The 15,620-nt window shown below is 41.6% G+C and overlaps 1 long non-coding RNA gene across 15 annotated transcripts; it reads left to right on the top strand.

Annotated features, from left to right (window-relative positions):
• Positions 1-7,784: 7,784 nt before the first annotated feature.
• LOC115311213 lies at positions 7,785-14,487 on the top strand. Of its 15 annotated transcripts, XR_006077460.1 has the most exons (12): positions 7,785-7,963; positions 8,095-8,182; positions 10,754-10,840; positions 11,157-11,243; positions 11,563-11,657; positions 11,977-12,071; positions 12,388-12,482; positions 12,802-12,896; positions 13,562-13,671; positions 13,783-13,864; positions 13,988-14,275; positions 14,410-14,487. It is a non-coding gene; the product is annotated as an uncharacterized LOC115311213 (long non-coding RNA). The 15 variants fall into 15 exon arrangements; XR_005716374.3 differs by having other exon boundaries at positions 13,783-14,275; XR_006077458.1 differs by having other exon boundaries at positions 13,778-14,275.
• The last annotated feature ends 1,133 nt before the right edge of the window (positions 14,488-15,620 follow it).

Here is a 15,620-nt window from a genome sequence, read left to right as displayed (position 1 = left end):
CTGTACAATTCGAAACATACAAAGCATATCTTTTATATGGTTTTATTTATGCATCTGCTTCTGGTAAGTGTAGAAAAACTGAACATAGGTACCTATACTTTATATTTCACTCGTTGTGTCTAGGCAAAGCAAAAAGATGAAAAGGTGCTGATTTTTTTTTTGACAGCGAGGAACAGGTTGTCTGTGTAAACGGATCTTCTAAAAAAGAGGACAACCTAAATATATGTATTTATGTATTTATTTATTTATTTGTTTGGCTTTTCTGGTGCTCCGAAACAACCCGTGGGCCTATGAAAGGGGGCACCGATTGTCAGCTAACATATCGCATTGATGCAGAACGTTTGTTGGAGAAACAATACAAAGTCATTGTAAATAAGGCAGAAATTGGACAAAACGCAATCGAAAAACAAATTACTGGTAGTGTTTGCCAAGTATGCTTAAAAATTGCAGTCAGTGTAAAAGAAACTTTCACGCTCCGGATTTGCTCGATTTTAAACTTTTCGTACCACAATGGATTATTATTGGTTTGTAAGGTCTGTGATAGCCTAACTTTTTTCTCATTCTCTTGTATGTTTTAATTCAGGCGAAAACCAGAGCGAATAGTGATCAATGACACCACTTTTTGTAAAGCGGAAGAAACATCGTGATATCTGCTTGCTTTCACAGTATCTGTAAATATTTGTACTAGTTCGTCTAAGTCCTCTTCACATGATCCAATGGCTGACCAGTTTATATTTGCAAGACATTTGTCACTCGTCACTCGTGTACACGAGTGACAAGAAGTTACTCGCGTACACGCTGTATTATGCTTATCGACTATATTCAAATCTGCCACGAAGGGAACATGCCAAGTGTCCACCGGAACAAGAGGAGCGCGAGCGTTTGGAAGCTACACTCGCTATCATTTGTAAGGAACAAATCTAACAAGTCGCGTTTGCTGTTGATAAGAGAATTTTGTGGAAATATTTCCAAGTAATTTAAGAGTTGAGATAAATCAGTCGCTTTCCTGCGCACTTCCGAATTGCCACAGTGTACCATGCCAGTGTTCCAGCTCACATCAGGTAGGTTAAAATCACCCGTAATAAAAACAGGGCACTTTGAGAAATTTATAATTTTTGAATGTTTGGTTGACATACGAACTTAAATTAGTATACTCACACTACGGAGGGAAATAGTAATTTCCCAAAAGAATGTTATGGCGTCCGTGCACATTGATTTTGACCCACATAGATTCTTTGGAAGTTTTCTTGTCAGGCCTGCGAATTTATTCCAAATTGCTTCGCATCGCTATGAACACCCCACCTCCATATGTTTTGCTGCACGCATTGTAATCTCCAGCCCTTCATAGACTAAGTACTAAGTCGGAAAATATTCGGCACTTGAAACATTATCCCGTAGCCAAGTTTCAGTAATGCTGTATATGCCATAATCAGATGCAATGCAATTTTCCATAAACTTCACGGCCTTTCCACGTATGCTTTGAGCATTTCGGTTTGGATTATATATATAATTTTTATACCTGTAAGTTGTTTTGTAGTTTCTAGCGGCATCCAATATATGGTTGTTCTGAGACAGTACAAATGCAGTGCATTTTTCTTGGCTTATTTATTACTTCATAAACAGAAATTAAATAAATTTTCTGACGACGTTGTATCCTTTTTTGTAACGTTGAAAAACCCACGTTAAGAAATACTTTCGGGGATCCATAGATGTATGTATGTATGCTGATCTCAACATTAATATTATTGGCCTTACAGATGGCTTATACAAGAACAACTTAGTATCACATCAGTCAGAAATGTTTGTGCGCATGGATCCGTATTTGTTTATGGCCTGCGTAACTATTCGGCCAACAGTTTAAGTCCGGTGCTAAGATTACACCAATATACTTATTGAACGACACCCTACAGAGGTTACGACAGCGCAAAAATTATTAAAGTACAAGCGATTTCGTTTTGATTGAGAGCAAAATGTCAAAATGACATTTTGCCTCAAATAGCAACAAGCATAAAAACTAGATATTTATTTTATATTGATTTTACAAACGGATTCGTTGCAAGTGGTTATAGGTGTAACAATACAAAACTAGACGAATTATGTTAATTTGGAATACATTCATGGTAAATGGTTACAAATATAAAATAAACAACTAGTAAATTGTTTGACAGATGCGTTAATAGGAAATAGTTACAGAAGTAACAATACAAAAGTAGCGCAGTAATTTTATTTTCAGATATAAATTCAAGGCAAATGATTGCAGAAATATAAATACAGCACTAGACAAATCATGATAATTTGGCAAAAGGGCTGAATGAAATGGTTTCATGGTTACACAACTGTAGAAATATTTGCTGCGTTCGATTTACCTTCTTTTCCTGCACCATCAGTACTCGGGGGACACTGCTGTATTCGATTTACGAGTACAGCCTATATCAAAGCACAACCGGATGTACAGCGCCCTGTACGTTTCTGCAGCAGTGCAGGCTTTCTGCAGGCAAAACTAATGAGTCAATTCATAATTTGGCATAAGGGCTGATGGCAAATTGTGAAGAGAAGTAAAATTGCAAAACTAATCGAATAACGTTAATTAAAAAGAAACATGTATCGCGGCAAAAAGGTTACATAAATGACGATACACAACTAGTCGAATGGGTTTATCATGGCTAAAGGGTTGATAGAAAATTGTTAAAAATATCAATAAACAAACAGTCGAAAAACGTTGTAGAAGTTGTAGTTGAAAAACGTTATTTTTTGAAAACGGGGTTCATGCAACATGGTTACAGAAATAAAAATACGCAACTCCTCAAGTCATGTTAATTCGGCAAACTGGTTGATGGTAAATAGTTACAGAAATAGTTAGTCAAATTCTGTTCGTTTCACCCAAGGGTTGATGGAAAATGGTTAGGTAATAACAATACAGAACTAGTAGAATTGTGGTAATTCGGCAAATACGTTTATGGCAAATCTTTACAAAAATAAAAACACAAAACTAGTAGAAAAATGTTTATTGACAAATGAATTAATGGCAAATGGTTACACAAGTCACATTACAGAACTAGTCGAATAATGTTAATTTTGCATATGGGTTTATAACAAATGGCTACAGAAATAACAAGACAGAATTAGACAAATCATGTTAATTCGGCAAATGGGCTGATTGCCAATCTTTATACAGGAAAAAAACAGTACAAAAAGGATGTCCATGTGAATGCCAATAATGTAATTCAAGATTGTTTGACGTCGAGAATGTGGACCAGAAACATCTAAACCCATTTGGGTGAGAATCGTAGGAAGCCCTAGCCGTTGGTGAGCATGGAGTAGAATGCGGCAGTGCCACTTCTGTTGCACTCCAGCCAAAAGAGATAATGATTCTGCCGGACACCAAAAATGTTCAAAACTCGGATAAATGAAGAATGACAAGCCCCTTCATTCGAACAGCTTGAACAAATATCGATAAATGAAGATGAAGAACAACTATCAGAAAGAAAAAGAAAGAAAAAAAGTCACTATACCGCAGCAGAAAGGAGGAAGAAAAGGAGGAATTAAACGGTTGCTAGTCCAGAGGTGCGAATATATCCTTTGTGTGTGTGTGTGTGTGTTTATTTTGGTATATTCTGTTAAGTTGGTCACTTTTACAATTAATGAACAAGCTTGATTAGCTTAAGCCCCTGAATAGTCAAATATAGTTAATTTAGCAAATGGTGAACGAAAAAAAATCCTTATCTAGTCAATTAATGTTAATTCGAGAAACGGGCTGTTGACAAGTTTTTACAGAAATAATAGTGCAAAACTAGTCCAATAAGGTTAATTTAGAAACTATGTTCCTGGCAAACGGTTACAGAAATAAAAGCAAGCAAGTGGTCGAAAAATGTTAAATTGGAAAATGACTTCACAAGAAATTATAGATGTCACAAGAAAAAACTAGTCAAATAATGTTAATTTTGCAACTTGGTTCATGGAGCGTGGTTACAGAAATCAATGCTGTAGACACAACTAGTTAAATAATGCTGATTTGGCAAACGGGTTGATGGCAAATGGTTACAAAAATAAGAATACACATCGAGTCATACACTGCTCATTGGTCAAACAGGCTGCTGGCAAATGGTTAGAGAACTAAGAGAACTAACAATATGTTCGTTTCAAATGGTTACAGAAATAAAATACATAGCTACTCGAATAATTCTTATTTGACCGAATGGGTAATGAAAAATGGTTACAGATGTTACTACAGAGCTAGTCAAAATATGGAATTCGACAGATAGATGGGTTCATGATGTAGGTTTGCAGTAATAACAAGAAACAACTACTCGTCAAACAATGTTAATTTGGCAAACGGGTTTCTAGCAAATGATCACAGAGATAACAATACACAACCAATCAAATATTGTTTGTTTGGCTAAAAGGGTTTGTGGCCAATGGTTAAAGAAATAACAATAGAGACCTAGGCTAATCGTAATAATTTGGCCAATGGGTTCATGTCGACGGACTTATTGTTACAGAAATAGCACTACACAACTAGTCTAATATTGTTAATTTGACAAAAGAATCGATGGTAAAAGAGTTACAGAAATAACGATATCAAACTACGTCGAATACTGTTAACTTATCAAAAGGGTTTCTTGAAAAGGTTAAATAAATAAAAATTCAAAAGTAGTCAAATTATGTTGACTTGACAAATGGATTAATGTCAAATCGTTACCAAAATAAAATACTTTCCTTTGTCGAATATTATTAATTTCACAGACAGGAAGATGAGACAAGGATACCACGGTTTCCCCCTGGAGTTTTAAGTGTTTGTTAGTTCCACGAAATATAGACTCCGCTCCTCGCCAGCCGAAATGGCATTGCGAACCTGGAAAAGACGGTCTTCCTTGCAATTAAAATTTGAAGGCAGGGTTTGAGAGTGTAGTTTCATAAGAGGGTGGAGTCATGTTTTCAACGTGTAGCGCACTGCTTAATCAAGGAACAGAAAGTATATTATTTTAGCAAATTCTGTAAATGTATTGCGTAGGTGAATACATTTTGTTAAAAAAAATGCAGGAGGGGTAAGGGAGGTGTGATATGTATTAAATATTTTTATACTTGGTGTGGGCTAAGTGTTTGGTGAATATATGTTCGTCACATTTAGGTGATCTTTACTCCTGTGGTCAGTCATCACAGCCCCCGTTTTTTTTTAAATTGTTTGAGAAGAAAATTAAGTAATAAAGGACTTCTCGCTCTGATGCTTTTCAGTGAGTTTTGTAAGCACTCAAAATAAAATACGCTATTTAAGGGGAAACACTGGTCTTGGAGCTTTTTTCTTATTTTATGACCAAACTCAATGAAACTGCACAAGCTTGTTCAGCTTTTTGTGCTGATTTCATATATCTGGTAATTTCCTCAGTCACTAGAATTGTCCCGAAGACAATTAAAACGTGCCTGCCTTTGTTTGGAGGCATGATACGGAAAAAACTGCTCAACAGAATATCCTTTTTAACACATGGCCAGATACTACGAAGTGCGAAGGATACAATGCTGGAAACACTTTTAAGATAAACCCATTATTAGTGATTTTACAACATATTGAAGCTGAGTTCTCAATGCATGGCTAACAAGTAATAAAACAAAAGATCAAATAAAAAAAATTCTAGACTTATATTAAAAAATTTGCTCTCAACATTGTATGCTTCACACATTTAGCTACACGTTTCAGGAAAGGCTTTAATTCCGACTGCTGTAGATCCCGAGATATCCCTCCTGCAAATTTCCAACGAGTTCAAAAATTGTGTTATGTGAAAACAATGGTTTAGAGTCAACTTTAATGCACATTCAGCCCGCATAGACCTTATAAATTGATTTATAGCTCAAATATTCATCCACGAAATTAGAAGCCTGGTAGATTATAATATTTATAAAATTGTAAATATCTAGGATACTTCGTGCACTGGAATTTTGGTTTATGCCATGGGGCTAAACATTGCCGTTTCTAGATAGTTATTTGGAGGGTATAGTGGCTCTTCCGAATTTCGACTCTAGTTTTCACGTGTAATCTGCTTATGTGTGTGTGTGTTTTTGTGTGTGTGTGTGTGAATGTTTGTTTTCTTTGTGTGTATGCGCTTGTATACGGGAAAAAAGGAATTTATCCTTTTAATCTCATTAAATTAAACATTTACTTCCACGACGAACGAATTAACGATTCCACGATATAACATTTATACATTTTTCCGAATGAATATATCGATTTGTTTTCAATACAACCACCCGTATTTTAACGCGGCCATCTAAGCCCATTGAACGCCTCGTTATCTACCAATAATGCGGCGAAATGAAAGGAATCACGACGTACTAACCCCTGAGTTCTCGAAAACGAAACCCGTTTACCTGGTTTTGAGCAATAGACCCTTACAGCGCTTATCACCCGGGCGAAAAATGCTGATTCACTGAGCCAAAACGCATGAGCAGCGTTTGATATACCGCGTTACACTGCCCAGCAGACAAAGATGGCGGCGCGAAGAATCCGACTATACCACACAGAAGACAAGGCCTTCCGTGCTCCCGCCACCCTCCCTCTCCCCCGAAAAACAACACTAACAAAAAACAAGCCGTCAACATTGCATCTACGCAGCGTTACCTATGCGCAGAGCAAGTGTCATCTGCTTCTTGTGCAGGAGTTGCGGTAACGTCAATATGAAGGGTAGTGGGTAGACCTCAATGCATGCTGGCTTGAGGTCTACCCAGTGTCCTTCTGTCAGAGCCATTTAGAGCTCGGCGTCTCTCTGACGTCACCACAACCCCTCCAAAAGAAGCAGACGAACTTGAGCTCCGTATAGCTTACAACATCGCACATCGCCGTCAGCGCGTCCTGCGGCGTCTCACGATGAGTGCCACGCAGAACTTGGCGTCGTCAAGACGGACGCTTCTTTACTTCTAGCTTCAGCGTCTTTGCTGCCTGGGACGGGTCGGAACTCCACTAAAGATGACGTCATTTACAAGAGCCTCGTCTTCTAGGGGGTATTGTTTTGAGGCTATACATCGTGGAAGCGAACAATATGCCAAATCGCCCGAGTAGACGGCGCCTAAAGCACCATTCCGTCGCGGGTTTTACACCGTTCAAAAGTCACAGCCCTAGTTCTCGGACACTGAGTGACTACACCGAGGGACGACGCAGCTGGACCGAGAACCGAAATCAACTTGGTAGCTGGCCAACTTTGCTGCCGTTTTTTTAACGCCTTTTCGAACGCTTTTTTTCTTACGATGACCGATGGCTTTGGCGAGGTTTCGCAAACTGAACCCGGGGTGTGTTTCACGTTCGTACGTCGTGGCCCGCTCCATTTAGTGGAACATTTGTTCCATAAGTTTAGCTAGGCCTCAGGGTGTCATGACATTGTGATGTCACGGTGTCACCTGCCGTCATGTCACACGGCGTCACAATTTTGTTTTCGCTAAAGTTAGCGGAGAATTGTTTTTCGCAAAATTTTGAGGGGGTTGTATTTGCTACATATAGCGGATAATCAAAGTTCCGTGACATGCTGACGTCACTCACAGTGTCATGTGAAACCATGTCACGTGACATCACCACACTGTAAAAAATGTACGTAAAATATACGTGCATTTTCCCAACCAAAAAATACGACGCGCCCTCGTATTTTTAAAAGACGAGTTGTGATCGTTTCTCGAAGTGCGCGGGGCGAAAAGCGCGCGCGGCGAGCCGAGAGCCAGCGGAGCATGCCAGGCGCGAGGACGCCGAGCATGCGCAGAGAAGGGCGAACCCGACCCGTGCTCGACGCCACCACCACCTCCGACGCCCGGAGGCCCCCCTCTCCCTTTCCGGCGCATCGTCGCGTTTGTTCATGTACCGCCGCGTGTAGGACGTACTAACGAACTTTCTCTTTACGTTCTCGCGGCTGTCACAACCTCGTGGTTTTTGGCGTTGCCTTATAAGCCGTTCCCTCCATTCGTTCCTTGCGGGAAGCGACGTCTAAAGGTATGCACCACTCCAGCAAACTTTCTATGTAATATCGGAGACAATATGAGCGTGAACGCGCCTCCGCTTGTCACTGCGGAAGCGCGTTCACGCTCATATTGTTTCCGATAGCACTTGACCCTTTCGCACAGCAATCGCAGCCTCGTGGTTTTTGGCGTGGCCTGTTCGGCTGTATCGCGCCGTTCCCTCCGTTCGTTCCTGGCGGAGCGACGTCCAAAGGTATGTGAACACTACTTTATTGCTTCAAAGAAACATCGAAAGGCATAAAAAGAAGGATGGAGCTTTTTGAAATCTGTACTCCAAAGAACATGTTGGATACGCTACAAAGTGCTACTGGTCCCCGCTCTGCATTGCCGTCGGTAGTGTCTGCGGTGCTGCATGAGGACCGAGTGTGAGTGCGTCCTTTTGAATAACTCTTGTATTTAAAATCCAATACATTTGGCGTGTCTTTAAAAGTTCGAATTCCAAACGTGCTTACCTGAAACTGGTCATACAAACATTTTTGAGTCTAGAGTATTATGTTTTTTTCTCTTATTCGTCAATTCTGAAGCCGTGAAATCTTAAAAACAACAAGAACGGCTACCATGCATATTTTCGTTGCCGTCGGCTCCGGTAATGTAGTACTGAATGCAAAAAAGAAGCCTCCTCTATCCTACAAGAGGCTGGTGTCCAGCAAAATAATCGCGTTAAATAATGATTTGAACGAGGCGTTTGAAAAATTGTGCATTTCTCGAAACAATCAGTGCCTTCTTTTTGCAAATCTGGATAGCTCGCCGAGTGAATTCCTGTGCCCCTTGTAAATCGCGAGCGATCTGTGTGTTGCGCTTGTAGATCGGGAGACGAACTGATGTGCCCAAGGAGGTGGAGCGCGTAGAGCGGTTGGAAGAAATTCGCTGCGTAGTGGTTCCGCATAGGTAATATACATACGGTTGACGTATGTTTATTCACTCGCGACATTTCGGTTTCGATGTTTATGCCGCCGTGTTCGTCACAGCCGCGACAGCGACCGTATCCATTTCGCTAGCAGTACTGTTGATGTCATGTTATCAGGTGGGTGCATTTATATTACACGAGCCATACGAACGTGCTCACGGTGCCCACCGTGCCACCCAAGTTTGGTGCCGACGCTCTCGCCTAATAATCGAAGTTGAAATCGGAATCCACTAATAGGTACTTGGGAGGGTACGAGTTTCGTCATTATTCCGTGGGGAGGGTAACAATTCGTTTATTAGCTAAGGCAGCAGAACCGTAAGTTATGTACCGTATGTCGGATCACGACGCGACGTCATCGCCCGAGATGGTTTCCGTGCAGCCCGTGAAGCATCGCCGGAGAGCTCGGCAGTGGCAGCGGCTGCCAGAGGACAGAGCAAACTCGTTTGCTGCAGCATGTGCCGCTGAGCTCGCTCGCGGAGGCTGGGCGCTCGAAGCTGCGATTCTGCGAGCGCTCTCGGTTCGCAAGGGGAAGGGGCTATAAAGCGGACGAACGGTTGTTTTTCCCATTTCGTTCTGCGGACGCCCAAACGGATAAGCAAGACGAAAAAAAAAAAAATAAAAACAGGTGCAACCTTTTTTTGTGTGTGTAATGTAGATCTTTCATAAATAAACGTTTCTTCATTTGAAAATATTTGTTAATCTGGGTAATCGGTAATTTAATTTGTAAAAATAAATCCTTATCGCAATTATATCGTTCATTGCCAGCTGCAAATTTTGCCAGCGTGCCAAACTTGCCGGCTTTTACGGTCGCACCGAGTACATTTATGCAGACGGTAAATTCGAAAAGGTTTCCGTTACCTGGTCCATGCAAATTCAAGCGTGTACATAGTATTAATTTGTTTTTCGTAACTTTTTTTTTTTCCCCAAACATATATCACTGTTTTGTGTGGCTATGTGACCCTGTGTTATGTTGTGGCGGAAAGTGAGTCATGTAGTATAACTGACATCAGCAACATCTCAAATTATGTTTACACCACATGACTAACTCTATCAATGAGTGTGTTGGTATAATTAGGCCAAACATCAAAAGGCAAAACGGAAGTGTGCAGCTCTCCGGAATCAGACAGTGCGTATTTTCTGGTCTATAGTCCGCAGACTATGCATGTATAAAAGTTGTTTTTTTTGTGTTGTGCAGACTATCTACAGATACGGGTTACACTATGCAATAATTTTTGTTTCTAGATCCTTCGTTAGCACCAGACTGGTCTGATTGGCTTGCAGATTTTAGAATGTTTTGTGCCGGGATTAAGAAGTGAACGTCACACTTCCAATCTGTTGCTCAGGCTTTCTATGCCTTGCGTGTGACACACTGCTCGCTTGGATGCCTGCAAGCGGTCAATGTGGGTCAAGCTGAGAGCTCTGTGGTTCACCCAGGAGAGGTGCACAAGAAAATCCAGACTTTCGTCCGCAAATATCTTTTGTGCGAGAGGTGCGGGCTGACAGACTATGGATGTTAGCTTTTCAGCCTACGTTTTGCCCTGCGGACTATGCATTGAGCGCCAACTATCCAAACGAAAACTTATTTTTTAGGCAAAATTGGCTCCTAGCGTCTTTAGACCGGAAAATACAGTACATTAAAGCACTTGTTGCTTACGCTAGAAAGTTAAACGAACCCTGCCGTCAGTGTTCACTGTCTTCGGAGCCATAACTTCACTGTCAATCATGTTCGGGAACCGACAGTTGGAGCTCAGTCATTAAATTCAGCATAACATGCTGATGGTAATTTAACAAAAAGGGCTTTTGCACCGTCCTCCGTGGAAATTATTTTGCGCGCCTAATTTTTCTCTGTTTCCCCAGACCTACAGAAGGGCTCTTTATGTCCCTCTGTCCGGTGGTGGTTGCAAGCGAGGCCTGCACCGTTATTGCCATCACCATAGTCTGAAGGTACGTATACACCACTTGACTACTTCCATAGAGGAGTGTGCTCAAACATTAAAGGGCCAAATGCCAGCGTGCTGCTCTTTTAAATTGGGCAACACTCCAAACCATGTGTTTTATAGGCAAAAAAGTTTTGCACTTGAGCGGTCTGCGGTGGTGGTATTTCACTCTCTGTGGAGTTGTAACTTTCTTGTGAATCATGCTAGAGCAGCGCAATTCGAAGCCAAGCAACCATAACATGCGGATGGCTAATTCACATACTCTCTCCTCTGTGGTAATTACTGCAGGCGTCTAATGTTTTCTTTTTTACCCACACCTACAGCAGGGCTCTGCCTGGCTCTGCGTCCCTCTGTCCACTGGTGGTCGCAATCGAGGCCTGCACCGTAATTGCCATCACCATAGTCTGAAGGTAGGTATGCACCACTTGACTACTTCCACAGAGGAGTGTGCTCAAACATCAAAGGGCCAAATGTCGGCGTGCTGCTCTTTTAAATTGGGCAACACTCCAAACCATGTGTTTTATAGGCAAAAAAGAAGTTTTGCACTTCAGCGGTCTGCGGTGGTGGTATTTCACTCTCTGCGGAGTTGTAACTTTCTCGTGAATCATGCTAGAGCAGCGCAATTTGAAGCCAAATCAATAGCAACCATAACATGCGGATGGCTAATTCACATACTCTCTCCTCTGTGGTAATTACTGCAGGCGTCTAATGTTTCTATTTTTTACCCAGACCTACAGCAGGGCTCTGCCTGGCGCTGCGTCCCTCTGTCCAGTGGTGGTTGCAAGCGAGGCCTGCACCATAATTGCCATCACCATAGTCTGAAGGTACGTATACACCACTTGACTACTTCCACAGAGGAGTGTGCTCAAACATCAAAGGGCCAAATGTCGGCGTGCTGCTCTTTTAAATTGGGCAACACTCCAAACCATGTGTTTTATAGGCAAAAAAGAAGTTTTGCACTTCAGCGGTCTGCGGTGGTGGTATTTCACTCTCTGCGGAGTTGTAACTTTCTTGTGAATCATGCTAGAGCAGCGCAATTTGAAGCCAAATCAATAGCAACCATAACATGCGGATGGCTAATTCACATACTCTCTCCTCTGTGGTAATTACTGCAGGCGTCTAATGTTTCTATTTTTTACCCAGACCTACAGCAGGGCTCTGCCTGGCTCTGCGTCCCTCTGTCCAGTGGTGGTTGCAAGCGAGGCCTCCACCGTAATTGCCATCACCATAGTCTGAAGGTACGTATACACCACTTGGCTACTTCCACAGAGGAGTGTGCTCAAACATCAAGGGGCCATATGTCGGCGTGCTGCTCTTTTAAATTGGGCAACACTCCAAACCATGTGTTTTATAGGCAAAAAAGTTTTGCACTTCAGCGGTCTGCGGTGGTGGTATTTCACTCTCTGTGGAGTTGTAACTTTCTTGTGAATCATGCTAGAGCAGCGCAATTTGAAGCCAAATCAATAGCAACCATAACATGCGGATGGCTAATTCACATACTCTCTCCTCTGTGGTAATTACTGCAGGCGTCTAATGTTTCTATTTTTTACCCAGACCTACAGCAGGGCTCTGCCTGGCGCTGCGTCCCTCTGTCCAGTGGTGGTTGCAAGCGAGGCCTGCACCGTAATTGCCATCACCATAGTCTGAAGGTACGTATACACCACTTGACTACTTCCACAGAGGAGTGTGCTCAAACATCAAAGGGCCAAATGTCGGCGTGCTGCTCTTTTAAATTGGGCAACACTCCAAACCATGTGTTTTATAGGCAAAAAAGAAGTTTTGCACTTGAGCGGTCTGCGGTGGTGGTATTTCACTCTCTGCGGAGTTGTAACTTTCTTGTGAATCATGCTAGAGCAGCGCAATTTGAAGCCAAATCAATAGCAACCATAACATGCGGATGGCTAATTCACATACTCTCTCCTCTGTGGTAATTACTGCAGGCGTCTAATGTTTCTATTTTTTACCCAGACCTACAGCAGGGCTCTGCCTGGCTCTGCGTCCCTCTGTCCAGTGGTGGTTGCAAGCGAGGCCTCCACCGTAATTGCCATCACCATAGTCTGAAGGTACGTATACACCACTTGACTACTTCCACAGAGGAGTGTGCTCAAACATCAAAGGGCCAAATGTCGGCGTGCTGCTCTTTTAAATTGGGCAACACTCCAAACCATGTGTTTTATAGGCAAAAAAGAAGTTTTGCACTTCAGCGGTCTGCGGTGGTGGTATTTCACTCTCTGCGGAGTTGTAACTTTCTTGTGAATCATGCTAGAGCAGTGCAATTTGAAGCCAAATCAATAGCAACCATAACATGCGGATGGCTAATTCACATACTCTCCTCTGTGGTAATTACTGCAGGTGTCTAATGTTTCTCTTTTTTACTCAGACATTTGTAGTTAATTTGTGGAATTGAAACAAGCCCACAGACATCAAAATAGCTTGTACAGTAGGACACCTATTCTACAATTTAAATGTAAGACAGATTCGACAAACATTTTGCTTTTTTTTGGATCGTTGACTAACGGAAAGCTGGGTCAATTAAACCAGGATGTCGAATGAACACATTTAACGCACACTTTCAGTATAGGACATTTGATACTTCATGAAGGTGAGCTATGTTGTTCTTTAAGTGTCTGTGCCTTATTCGTGACAGACATTATTCGCTGCACTAGATTTATCTTCTGAAATGTCAGTAGGTTTTCAAGTAAATCTGCATTTTCTCTGGCAGTTGCAGGTTTTCTGCACGTAAAGCGCAAGATGGAGCATGGACAAGTTTTTTTTGTTTTTTTAATCGTCCAAGGCATGGAGTTTTACTGAAGTTGAGCTATGGTCCCGTTACAAGTGGTCTGTGTTTTATTCATCATAGATATTATTAGCCGCATCAGGTTTTATCTTGCTCGTCTTTGAAATATCAATTGGTTTTCAACTAAAACTGCATTTTCCTGTTAAGCGCAGGTTTCTTCAGATGAAAGCGTAGACTGGGGTCCGAACAAGGTGTTCTTTTTTTAACTGGCCCAGGCACATTGTTTTATTGAAGGTGAGCTATGGTCTCCTACCCGCCTTACTTGTCACAGACATTATTTGCTGCCCTAGATTTTTCTTCTCTTTTGAAATGTCAGTTGGTTTTCAACTAAATATGCATTTTCCCTGGCAATTGCAGGTTTTCTGCATGTAAAGTGCAAGATGGAGCTTAGACAAGTTTTTGTTTCGTTAATTGCCTGAGGCCCAAAGCACGGTGTTTTACTGGAAGTGAGCTGTGGTCTGTGTCCTATTTGTCACGGACATTACTTGCTGTGTCAGATATTTCATGCCTCTCTCCTGCAATGTCAATTGGTTTTCAACTAAAACTACATTTTCTGTGATTAGCGCAGGTCTCCTCGGAGGAAAACATTAGGCGCCGAGATGTGCTGGCCTTCCCTTATGGTCCAGACCAGTTGTTTTCATCAAGGTGAGCTGGTCTCTCTTTGCAGATCGAGCAGGATTATTTGTATTGTGTGCATGTCAGGCTCACCTTGTTTTGTATTGTTTCGACAGCCTTGTGCTTAGCTTATGACTATATACATCTTTCTTTTGCATATGCAGGGAGCATTGAGATAGCCCTTCACCTCGGAAGAAGTACCCATAAACGAATTTTAGATATAATAAAGAGCTATTACAATTTCCCTCGTTTTTTGTTGTTGAAAATAAGCTCGAAGAAAACAGCTACAAAGAGCTAAAGAAAAATAATTTACAAACGACCGACCAAACTATTTTGCATTTTCACTGCTGTCTCAATTCTGAACCCTTTCTCAAGGGTGTTTATGTTGCGAGAATTTGCTGCCGATATGATGCCTTAATATGATCCGGCCAGCTCGAGCTGCACTTTCAAAAACCTCCAGGTCGCTCTGGTCTGTTGCAACTCTAGAACAGCAAGAGCAAGCCCCTCCCACAGAGCCCGCCACTCTTTCAACATCAGCAGAGCGGAGGCTGGAGAGCAGGGGAGTGGGGAGGAGAAAACAACCAATCATGGTGCAATGGTGGTTTCCTTCTCTCCACTTACCTATTATTCTTGGCTTGCAACAGATTTTAGCAGCTCACAGCTGTGTCTGCAGGTGCATCACATGAGAAACACTGTAGCTAGCTGCTGTTTTGCTGCACCCTATCTCACCTATTTTGAAGTTAAAGTTTCTGTGCCAATTATTTTCTCTTCATTTTAGACAAAGCAGCAGAGCTGCTCCAAAGTGCATGAATTCACTATTGCATTGCATTGCAATCCCCATAGTATATGGTTCACGTTTTCAGGTGCATCAATGACCCTGAAGTTATATTTCAGAATATCGTTGCACAGAAACTTGTGTAAGTGAAAAATATTGGACAGCAGAACATGAGCTACTTCAGTGCCTCAGCTAAAAAGAGATGTAGAAACAAATATTTTGTAAAAAAGAAATGATGAAATGCTTGGCAGCTCTATTAAGAGGGGTTGCCCATTAAAATGCTAATGTGCCCCCATATTGTGAAAATATGTGAAAAAAGATGTCGTCAATGCAACGGTACCCATTTTACCAAAGTGCAAGGTTGCTTGTTAAAATTATGTGCATGCATAATTTTAATGGGCATCCTTATACTTCGAAAGAATGAGTATTGTCATATTAACGACTTTTTCCACATTTTTTCAGAATATGGGGGCACGTTAGATTAATGTTATAATACCCATTTTTTCAGAGTATAAGGATGCTCATTAAAATGATGTGCACACATAAGTTTAACGAGCATCCTCGTATTTTGAAAAAATGGGTATCGTTGCATTAACGTCC

Source organism: Ixodes scapularis, unplaced genomic scaffold (assembly GCF_016920785.2).
Source record: "Ixodes scapularis isolate PalLabHiFi unplaced genomic scaffold, ASM1692078v2 PGA_scaffold11__112_contigs__length_91849675, whole genome shotgun sequence".
NCBI classification, from domain to species: domain Eukaryota; kingdom Metazoa; phylum Arthropoda; class Arachnida; order Ixodida; family Ixodidae; genus Ixodes; species Ixodes scapularis.
Note: the sequence above shows the minus strand (reverse complement) of the source record. Positions and strands in the feature narration are given on the sequence as shown.